The sequence below is a fragment of the Dermochelys coriacea genome, chromosome 8 (genome assembly GCF_009764565.3).
Source record: "Dermochelys coriacea isolate rDerCor1 chromosome 8, rDerCor1.pri.v4, whole genome shotgun sequence".
Classification (NCBI taxonomy): Eukaryota; Metazoa; Chordata; order Testudines; family Dermochelyidae; genus Dermochelys; species Dermochelys coriacea.
In genome coordinates this window covers 46,567,160-46,576,692 of record NC_050075.1, presented here as the reverse complement: position 1 = coordinate 46,576,692, position 9,533 = coordinate 46,567,160, and positions in this window count along the sequence as shown.

Here is a 9,533-nt window from a genome sequence, read left to right as displayed (position 1 = left end):
GAGATTCAGATAAGCCTCTGGAAGGGTAGAGGCTGGCAGCAGCACATGCACTAAGGGAAGCAAGAGAAGACTCTGGCCTCAGCTCTGCATTGGATTCAGTCCAAAATATTTCGTTTAATTATATTTTAGGGATTTGATTTTTTAAAACAGTTTGTGGGGAGGGGACAGGGACACGTTTGGAAGTCTAGGTAGCAGATAGTATGATTTAATCTGAAAACTAGTAACATCTTACCTAAACTGCACCCACAACTGTTTTGGAGGTACCAGAAGAGAGCCTAGTAAATTGTATAGTAGAGGTGCCTTAGGACATGTCTACATGAAAAGGTTATTTCAATGTAAGGTAGGGTGTGAATTTAAAGCAATATGGTTATACTGGTATATCTCTCTATGTGGTCACTCTTATTCCAGTCTAAGAGAGCCTTTTTCTAGTTCAGCTTATATCACTTTGGAAGGGGTTTAAGCTATACCAGAAAAAAACACTTTAATACTGGAATAAGTGTGCCCACCTGGACAGCATTTCTACAATAGCTATTCTGGTTAATTTCACCATGCAGACAAGAATGATCAGGCTAGAGCAGCCACACAGTAAGAGAGCAGGAGCACTGGCTGTGGTATGTGGCTGCAGAAAGGAGGGTGAGCAGCGCTAAGAGGGTGCTGGCAGGACATATGGGGTGTTGGGGTACAGCAGTTGTTTATGGGATGAGCAGCACTGTTGGAAAGAATTTAGGGCATGAGTGGTCAAACTACGGCCCACGGGCCACATCCAATCTGCCAGCCAATTTAATCTGGCCCTCGAGCTCCCGCCAAGGAGCAGTGTTGGGGCCACTCCGTGCATGTGTGTCTCAGCTCCCGGAAGCAGTGGCTTGTCCCCACTACGGCTCCTATGTGTAGGGGTAGCTGGGGGCTCCGCATGCTGCTCCCACCCCAAGAGCCACTCCCGCAGCTCCCATTGTCCAGGACCCAGCCCTAATCCCCCTCCCGCCTTCTGAACCCCTCGATCCCAGCCCACAGCACCCTCCTGTGCCCCAAACCCCTCATCCATAGCCCCACCCCAGAGCCTGCACCTCCAGACGGAGCCCTCACCAGCCCCCCACTCACATCCCAAACCCCTGCCCCAGCCTGGAGTCCCCTCCCGCACCCTGAACTCCTCATTTCTAGCCCTGCCTTAGAGCTCACACCCAGCCAGAGCCCTCAACCCCCTCCTTTACCCCAATCCCAGTTTCTGGAGCATCCATAGCCTGCCAAACAATTTTCATACCCAGATGTGGCCCTTGGGCCAAAAAGTTTGTCCACCCCTGATTTAGGGGGTGATGGAGCAGAGAGAGAGAGAGCTGCTTTGTCAGAAAGTTGTGGAAGGAAAGCGGAGGTGTTGGGGGAGAGTCAGCGGCAGGATGGAGTGGACAGCAGAGAGGAAGATGCTCCTGGCTGGAGCTGAATTGCATCTTTGCAATGTTTCCATCTCCCTTGGTGATGAATAACAACATCTGATAGTTCCATGATTGCTGGATGGCAGCAGGTCCCATGTATCAGCTCATCTGTCTGAAAAAAGCACTGGAAGCAGCAAGAAAAATCAGCTCCTTATCAGAAGTAGCCTTCTAACACAGGATTATACTCAAATGACTAAAAACTATAGTGACAAGGTGGGGGAGGTAATAAGTTACCTTCCTCACCTTATCTCTCTCATATCCTGGGACCAAAATGGCTACAACTACACTGCAAATAAAAATTATAGTATAATATGTATAAAATACTTCTTAGATGCTGTAACAATGCTGGTTCTGGTGGGACTCAACTGAGAGTGCCAATTCAGGACAAATTGCTTAAAGCAGGGCAGTCACAGCCCAAAGATGGGGTTTGTATGCACACCAAACCTGGCAAACCAAACCAGCCAGACTGAGAGGACTTTGGTTTTACCCCACTGGCTAACCACAAGTCACACAAGCAATTCCCTTAGACACTCCAGTTTACCAGTATCACCACTAGTGCCACTCATTATGGGGACGAATGGTTATGAAAACCAATACCCTAGTAAAAGAAAAGAGGTTCTCTCGATCCCAAAGGACCAAGCCCCAGACCCAGGTCAATATACAAAATCAGATCTTACCCACAAATCACACTGTTGCCAAACCTTTAGAATCTAAATCTAAAGGTTTATTCATAAAAGGAAAAAGATATAGATGAGAGCTAGAATTGGTTAAATGGAATCAATTAACATATAGTAATGGCAAAGTTCTTGGTTCAGGCTTGCAGCAGTGATAGAATAAACTGCAGGTTTAAATCAATGATTTAAATGCACTCTGGAGTGCATCCACAGCTGGGATGGGTCATCAGTCCTTTGTGAAGAGCTTCTGTTTGTAGCAAAGTCCCTCCAGAGGTAAGAAGCAGGATTGAAGACAAGATGGAGGAGCTGCAGCAGCTTTTTATAGCCTCTTGCCATGTGGTCTCTGCTTTCTTTGTCCCAAGGACAAGCTGTCCATCACATGGCATGGAAAAACCTCAGAGTTCTGTCCATAGGCATGTCCGTGCATGCCTTGCTGAGTCACAAGGTGTATCTGCCTTCTCTCAATGGATTAATTGCATAGCTGATGGTCCTTAATGGGCCATCAAGCAAGCTAGACAGAGCTGACACCATCTTGTCTGGGGTGTCACCCCGAAGTATAGCATAAGTTTGAAATACAGACAGTATAGAGCCAATATTCATAACTTCAACTATAAAAATTATACATGTCTACAGATAGCATAATCATGACCAGCAAACCATAACCTTGTCTTAGATACCTTATTTGACCCTCTTTATACAAGATTTGGTGTCACTACAGGACTTTGGTTGCAACAATGATCTATACATTCCCAATTCATGTCAATAACATCACAGATGCCCAAATATTTTCTGTATAAGACTCCATTAACAGAATGTACACACAGCACTCATTACATGGGTACGTAAGCGCTCTGTAGCTGCGAGGTCTTTCGTTTTTCTAACTGTCCCAGTGTTTCCCCATGGTTTATTGCTTCAAAGCATTTCTGAGTGATGTTCTAGGAGCCACGCTGGAGTCTTCCATTTTTACCTTCATTGTTTTCATCCTCTGATTCACTTTCTGTTGTCAGTAAATTGACATCAGTTTCAGTCTTTGAGTAGCTGGTTTCAGTACATTACACATAGAAGATCTCTGTTGTAGCAAGGGCCTCTTTTCACAAAGGCTCTGTCCACCTGAGAGAAGAGGTTTCTGAACATTGGTAACTTACCGTTGAAAAACCTTTGGGCATGCATTATGGTGGTCACCTCGTTAGAGGATGGGTTTGACATTATTTTCTAGTCACTCACCCATCTGCACGATGGGTCATGATTCCGATGGCTCATTGTGAGCAATCAACATCACATTGTGTATGAGCTATAGACCTGAAACCCGAGATACGTCTGGCCACTGAGTTTACTATCCAACAGATACTACAGTGCGTCAGCAAATGTCTTCTTACCTGAAACCTTTCTCCTTTGCTATATATTTCACTGATAAGCAGAGGGGGCACTGATAGAGGAACCCCCTCCATTACCTCCATTATCACCGCAAGGCCTATTTAAAAGTTCACATGAATTACCATACATTTTTGCTGTATTTGCCCAGCTGCAGTGCTGCCAATGGCCTCAAGGCTACAAAAACCATGGGCTTATCTGTGCTTCACTGTTGTCCCTTGTCCTCCTGACCACTGTTTGCCTCACTCCTACTTTTGCCATGGCTCAATCTTTCTTAATACTTTGCCAGCTTGTATTATTTCCCCATAGCGTGCAGTGTCATGAGACTCGCAAGTTGTTTGCTCAAGGATGCAGCCCAGATAATGGGCCAGCTCCTCAGCTGGTGGAAATTGGTTTAGCACCACTGAAATCAATGGAGTGATTTACACCAGCTGAGAAACTGCTCTATTGCTTCTAGGGCCCAGCTGAGTTAATGGAGAAAAGCCAGGTGCAGCAATACATCTGCAATGTGAGGCTGCAGAACATTATTCTCTGACCAAGAATCAGTGGTAAACTTTTTTAATGCCTCTATTTTGCAGTTGTAGCAGAATCTCATCCACCCCTTAAAAATATTCATGCCCTGAAGTGAGACCCAAGATCACCTGCACCATGTATCAATGGGTGGCAAAATTCTTGCAGCTGAAGAGTTGTATGAAACTTTTGAATACATTTTACAATGGAAACGCCGCAGCATCCTTCATCTCTTGTAGTCCTGCAGCCTGTTCTTGATTGCACAGTTAAGCTCTGCCCCGGTGCCTGTTGAAGTTAGGGTTGCCAACCCGCCTGGATTGTCCTGGATTCGCCAGGAATTAAAGATTAATCTTTAATTAAAGATTAGGTCAGGTGATGGAACCTCCAGGAATACAGCCAACCAAAATCAGCAACCCTAGTGAAGTCATTGGAAAGATTCCCATTGAATTCAGTTCGGCTTTGGAGCAGGCCCTTATAATGTTTAAACAGGGGTTGTCTTTCAAGGCTCACTTCATTTTTAGCAATATCAGAATCAATTCAAGCAAACCTTGGTGCTATGCAATGGAGGAGGCCTGACTGAAAGTCCCAGGGGATTCCATGCAAGTCTACTGAATATCACGGATGGGTCATCAGTGGGGAACAAACACACGACTGCTCAAACTAAAGCCATGTGCCGCAACTGCTTGAGGCATAGGAATATAGCTATTAGCTAGAAACTGCCACAGGCTCATGAATCTCTCATGCAAACCAGCCTCTCGAGAGACGTACTATATTAACATGGGTCACACAGCATGGGAGCTTGCAAAGCGATTTGGCATTTAAGCCAAATAATTGCCACAGTTCAGTGGATCCTGAGTGCATGTCACTGAGCTATATGCATTCCCCTCTGTACTGCCGCTGAAGTGAATGCACTTGTACTAGAGATACATTTGGACCATGAAGTAAGTGATGGCTAAAATCTAATATGCTATTGGTTAAATGGCACTCCTGCTTTGGGCATTTAAATGCTGCTCTGGCTGTCAGCTGGCTCCACCTATCTGTGACAATTTGTCTTTTCCATCTCCTACTCTGATCTGCTTTTGAGAAAAGGCCCCAGTACCTAGTTCAGAGTAAATGGAAGTGAACATCTCCTAATTCTGGCAGAAGAAATGCAACTCGGGTTAAAGCCAGTTTCCTCCCTTTGGTGTGTCAGCCAGCAATCTAGTACCAGTGACCCAATAGATCGAATTGGTAACCATGGCCCATCATCCCATAACAGTCTGGGAGGAGATGACATTGCATTGCTCCCCTTTACTTAAAAAAAATATTTCCCAGTGAAGCAAGTAAATGCTTGCCTGCCAAATGTCAACAAGGCATAAAGCAGGGCTGTCTCTAGGCAGCACATATTATCAAAAGGAGAAACTGCATGAAGCATATGCGTAAACAGCTATCAGAGAATAGAAAAGCAAGACTCTTCCTGCTTCTGGATAGAAATGAGAACTACTCATCCAAGGAGGGGTTAGAATGAGAGATCCAAATGTAGTGCCAGTGAAACTAAAGAAAAAACATTAGATCTTTCACCCCACCAGTGAACTTTCAAGAACCACAATGGAACAGACCTTAGGGGATGGGATAAAATCAGAAATGCAACTGGAATTCATTTGCTCAGCTGAGCCAGCCTCTTTTTGGCCACAGTGAGTGTCAGGTTATATATGGGGAGTGCCTGGGAAAAGATATTCTGTATGTTTGGTCCCAATCACATATACATAAACCATGTGGTTATGAATAAACAAGAAACAGCAGCCCTGAAGAAATCCAGAGTACAAAGACACTGGTGAAGTTGGGTTATTTAAACTTGGATTGGTGCCATCATTTGCTTGGTCATGGTGGAGAAAGGAGACTTGGAAGAATTTGGTCTTTTTTAAAATAGGGGGGTTGTGACGGGTTGGATCACAGAAATCCCCTTGGGACTGCCAGCTGATGTGCCAAGACTACTTCTGTCCTTGTTTTCCTGCCCTGGAAGCTTGGGACCTCAGTGCCCTGCCTGTTTTGAGCCAGACCCACAAGCCTGCTGCAAACCCAGACCCAGGTCTGAAACACATCCCTAACAGATGTAGGCTTAATTGGAAGCAGCTTAAGAAGCGTTCCTGTCTTTAACACTCAGATGCCCAACGCCCAATGGAGTCCAAACCCCAAATAAATCAGTTTTACCCTTAAATAGACTTTTGTGGGTGGAGACCCCCTCCTCTCTCCTGTGCAAAGTCCAGCTCCAAGATGGAGTTTTGGAATCACCTGGGCAAGTCATAAATCCATGCATGACTCAGTTCTTACAGGTAGCAGCCATTGTTCACATGCTACCTCGAATGTCCTCATGCAGACTTCTTATGTGGATTGGAGCCTTTCAAGATCCATTGCCCGTTAAGTGCTCCTTGATTGCAAATTCCTTTCTAAAGAAGCTGATCAAATGCCTTATTAAGGCTATTTAAAATCAAACATGTATACTGCCAATATTCATAACTTCGAATACAATAATGACACATGCAGACAAATAGGATGAATAAATTCTGTAAATCATAACCTTTACAGAGATATGTTACATGGCATATGTAGCATAAAACATATTCCAGTTATGTCATATATACATTCATAAACATATTTCCAGAAAGCCTTATGGGGTGCACCGTCACAGGGGTTTCCTATTTGTTTGGCACCTGAGAAGTATCAAAAATGTGATATACTTAATACAATAAAGAATGTGCAGTGCTTTGAGATCTATTGATGAAAAGCGCAATATAAGAAATATGTTTATTATATGCACAGGGATGGTTTAAGCAATCTAGCCCATTCTCCTACTTGAAGAGGGAAGAAAAACCCCAAGATGTTAAGCCAACACAGGGGACCCTTAGGGATGTCCTAATATGTATATAACAAGCTGGGAACGTCTTGAAAGGCCTAATATCAAGTTTACAATGGACACAACACAATGGTGTGCTGACTGCTGTACACTGCAAATGTGGATTTTAATAGTAGGGGCTGAAACGTGGGAACTTTAGAATATGTTGTTTCTAGGGGGAGTGGATACTAATGTTGCAGGTTTAATAATTCGCTGACTGCAGTAAGGGCTGGGTTTCCCATTCCTCTATTTCTCTTGCTAAACAGATGATGATGATCTCAAAAGGGAAGATTTATTTCACCCTAGCATCTAGGAACTCGTCATGCACCAGGTCCTCCATTGTGTGAGCGGCAGTACAGAGACACAACAAATATTCATGTGACTCTCCAGTGTGAGGCGATGCTTTCGACAGGAACGGCCCACTCGAGTGCTTCCCCACTGAGGATCTTCCAGCGCCACTGCTGCTTTACAAATTCTGCTCCATCTCCCCAGGCAGCCTAATGGGACACTCCTGCAATGTACCCTCTCATGAGAGAGCACCTAGGAGCAACCCTAGGCTCTCAGGCAGAAGAATCTTTTCTCCCCACTCAATATCCAGCACCACTTCCAGCAAAGTGCGGCCACTGGGAGCTGCAGACGGTCAGCGTAAACAAAACTGTCTCGTGGTCCACCAGTGGATTTCCCTGATAGGCCATGTGCAGCCCATGGGCTGCAGATTGCCACCACTGCTATATAGGCTTCCAAATAATCAGTGGTAATGTCTGTTATTAAGGCAACCCTCCCCACTTAAAGATATTGGCAGGAGCCATAGCATGATCTATACCAGTGGTTTTCAAACTATGGGTCACGATCCAGTACTGGGGGTCACAGAATGTAAGGCACTGGGTTGCAGCGGCTCTGGTCATCACCGCCAACAGGTCCATTAAAAGTCCCATCAGCAGTGCTGCCTGGCTAAGGCAGGCTAGTCCCTACCTGTTTTGACACCGCACTGTGCCCCGGAAGTGGCCAACAGCAGGTCTGGCACCTAGGCGGGGGGACCACAGGGCTCCGCTGCCCCCGCCCCAAGCACTGGCTCCACATTCCCATTGACCAGAAACCGGCCAAACGGAGCTGGGGGTGGGGGGGAGGGGAGGGCAGTGGCTGTGGGTGAGAACCGCGCAGAGCCACTTGCATACCTCCACCTAGGAGCCGGACCTGCTGCTGGCCGCTTCCAGGCTGCAGAGTGGGCCTCGGGGCCAGGACAGGAGGGAAGCCTGCCTCTGCAGCCCTGCTGTGCTACTGACTGGGAGCCACCAGAGGTAAGCCCATGCCCCAACCCTGTGCCCCAATCCCCTGCCCCAGCCTTGAGCCTCCCTCAAACCCAGAGCCCCTTCCTGCACCCCAAATCCCTCATTCCCAGCCATACCCCAGAGCCTGCACCCCCAGCCCAGAGCCCCCTCCCACACCCTGAACCCTCGTTCCTGGCCCCACCCTTGAGGTCTCACCCCTGCACCCCAAATCTGGCCAGATTTTCATTAATGCTCAGCGCCCAACCGGCTAAATTCTTCTGAAAATCTGGCTACTTACCCTGGTGTGTAAATAGAGTTGAGCTCCTTTGGAAAATCTACCCCTTTCTGGTTGGATTATGCCTTTAAACACAAGTGTTTATAGTTTACATTTTTAAAAATAGTGTATCAATTCTAGCATTGCTGGTAATGTCTTTGTTCATACACACAGCTAGTCCTCTTTTTGACTTTTGGCCTCAATGAAATCTTTCAGCAGAGTTGCACAGAATATGTGCTGTGTACAAACCATTTACAAGCCAAGGTTTCTGCTGTATGGAGAATGAAGGCTTCTCTTGCATATCCTGTAGATTGCTTTTCTTTTATCCAGTGCCAGCTTTATAAGGTTTGTTTATATAGTAGCTTGTGGGCCTCATTGCATGATAGCTCTGGAGGTACGCAAGACCCAAACCAAACTCCTGATTCTGTTTGAACTGGCAGTTTTGCCCATTGATTTTATTTAAAGCCACTTGGTTGTACTACCAATGTTAAAATCTATTGATTCCTTGAATTCTTCCCCCCAATGACACTTGCTGCCAGGCTGGCCTTAGGGAAAATGGCACCTGGGGCAAATGTGTACTATGGCACCTCTGGCCCCCACTGCCTCCCCATGCACCCACCCACCACATCGCCCCTAGCCCCCGCTGCCTTCCTGGGCTCCCCATCACCCCTGGGCCCCACTGCCTCCGTCCAGTTGCCCTGAGCTCCTTTCTGCTGCCTCACATCCCAGGCCTGCAACCGTGGCCTCCTGACCACTGTGCCCTGGGCAGTCACCCACGAAAGGCTGGCCCTGCTTGCTACCATAAGGAGCAATAATTAGCTGTTTATAAAGGTCAAAAAAGGATGATTCCCTCACACTTTAGTTCTGCTACTCTACATGCTAGGCCCCCAAATGTTGTCACAGTCAATCTGACAGGAGATAGCATTGTTAGGTCCAAAGACAAGAGATCAATGTTATTTCAAATTCAACTCTGGGGAAAGGCTGCTGGGACAAACCTCACTATCACCAAAACCAGATGTTCAAAAATCTTAAATTGCCCCACCCCCAAACAATCATGAGGTTGGCTTCAAAAAAAAAATCTATAGATTTTTTTTTCATAATAAATTTGGGGTTCGTTTCATTTGCCTTCTGGTTTCT